Raw genomic sequence first — 2,433 nt, 5'->3', positions numbered from 1 at the left:
GATTTAACACAAGATAGGAGTTACCGGAGTTCTCTTTGAGGGCCTTAATGAGAGCATCGAGATCAGACTTCCTCACTAGGTCAGAGTTGGCGGCCATGGCGGTTCCTTTCACATCTGAGGCTCGCAGGTTTGGCTCGGCACTCGGTGGTTCCACGGTCGCTTGATGTGCTCTTGGTGTTCCACAGTTATTCATCGACCGGTTGGCTCAAAGATGTGGGTGGAGAATCCAGCACTGATTCTTGAAATGACCAGGCTTCTTGCAATGATTACACACTGGAGGGTTCTTGTCTTCACCTCGATAGTAGCCCTTGTTTGCGGTCGCTACTTCAGCCTTGTTAGCGGTTACAAGCTTCCCCTTGTTTCCAAACATCCCCATGGAGCCATGCTCCTTTTGAATCTGGCTACACACATCCTCTAGGCTAGGAAGCTTGTCCGACCTCAAGATGTGTTTGATGAGGTCATTGTACGAAGGGTTTAGTGTGAGGAGGAGTCCGAACACCTTGTCTTGCTCTCGCCTTTCATTCAGTCTGGCCGGATCGAGTGTGGCTGGCCTAAGCATCTCAAGCTCAGCCCAAAGAGACCTAAACTTTCCAAAGTGTTTGGTGAACTCCATGTCTTCTTGGTTTAGGTTGTTGATGGCCCTCTTGATTTCAAATACTCGGTTTAAATTGGTAGTGTTACCGAACACATTTTGTAATGTGTCCCATAGATCTTTAGCCGGCTCGCAATATGAGTAGGCTTCGAGTATTGGAGCAACAAGGGAGTTCTGGATTATGGCAAGCACACTCTGGTCTTCTTGAAACCATTTGTCTTCACCGCTTGTGACCGCTTCTTTGCCGTCTTTGCTAGGCTCTTCTTTGGGAGCCACAGTCGTGGTAATATGGGTCCAAAGCCCTCGGCCACATAGTGTCGTCTTTGTGGTCCTTGCCCACAACAAGTAGTTCTCTCCTTTGAGAGTAACTGGAACAATCAAGGTCTTTGTGCCTTCCATGGAGTTTTATCCGCCGATCAATAGTATTACCCAACGGATAAAGAGAATCAACTTTTGAGATTGTAATGAAAACAAATAGAAGAGATAGAGCGGAAGTTTAGTGATGAGAGTGAAGGGTTTGAGGTTAGGAACAACCTTGCTCAGATACCATGTAAGTTTAGAAAGTGAACCGATTGAGTGTATAGAACAAGAGAGGTTGAGAGTGGTCGAGAGAGAGTAAGAGGGAAAGTGTAGAAGAAGAAAATATCTTCTTACTTGATTTAGTTCATGGTTACATTCCTAATATAGACATAAAGCTAGAGAATATTCTACAAAAGATGCTACACGATTTACATGATGAAAGTGACATCTAAGACTCTTAACACAACATGTGACTAATGGTTGACTTCTCCCTTCCCACTTGCTTCAACTCGCCAACGGTCATATGAGAAGGATCTAGAGATAATGTTTGAGCCTCACATAGGTCTTGTAAGGGTTCGACTAGGCTTCTAAACGAGATTGTACGGACGGCCCGGTGAAGGTTGTACAGACGGTGGCTGTACGGACATGGTGATCATGATCCCAAATTATAAAACAAAGCTGTTTACTGCTTCAAATTAATGTTTTCTCAGTTTTAGCCTGTTTTCTCGTTTTAAGCCTGTTTTGGGACAAAATGGGTATAAGTGTTGTCTAACCACTCCAAATTCAACCCAAACTCTTATAATTAGTCAAGATTAGATTGTTCCATATTTTGACCCTAAAAAGAGTAAAAAAGCTTTTTACTGCTTCGAATAAATGTTTTCTCTTGGTTTTAGCCTTATTTCTCGGTTTAAGCTTGTTTTGGGATAAAACGGGTTTAAGTGTTGTCTAAACACTCCAAATTCATCCCAAACTCTTACAATTAGTCAAATACATTGGATTGTCACACATTCTGACCCTAGGAACAGTAACAAAGCTGTTTAGATCTTCGAATCAATGTTTTCTCGGTTTTAGCCTGTTTCGGGACAAAATCGGTATATGTGGTGTATAAACACTCCAAATTCATTCCGAACTCTTACAATAAGTCAAATGCATTCAATTGTCACACATTTGTACCCAAGAATCACAAAAAAAGCTGTTTACTGCTTTGAATAAATGTCTTCTCTTGGTTTTAGCCTGTTTTCTCGGTTTAAGCCTGTTTTGGGATGAAATGGGTTTAAGTGTTGTCTAAACACTCCAAATTATACCCGAACTCTTATAACTAGTCAAATGCATTGGATTGTCACATATTCTGACCCTAGGAACAGTAACATAGCTTTTTAGTCCTTTGAATTAATGTTCTCTCAGTTTAAGCCTGTTTTGGGATGAAACGGGTTTAAGTGTTGGCTAAACACTCCATATTCATCCCAAACTCTTACAATTAGTCAAATGCATTGGATTCTCACACATTCTGATCCTAGGAACAGTAACAAAGATGTTTGGTG

Source organism: Camelina sativa, chromosome 11 (genome assembly GCF_030686135.1).
Source record: "Camelina sativa cultivar CO46 ecotype springtype chromosome 11, ASM3068613v1".
Taxonomy (NCBI): Eukaryota; Viridiplantae; Streptophyta; class Magnoliopsida; order Brassicales; family Brassicaceae; genus Camelina; species Camelina sativa.
The sequence above is the reverse complement of the archived record's forward strand: the minus strand, read 5'-3'. Positions refer to the sequence as shown.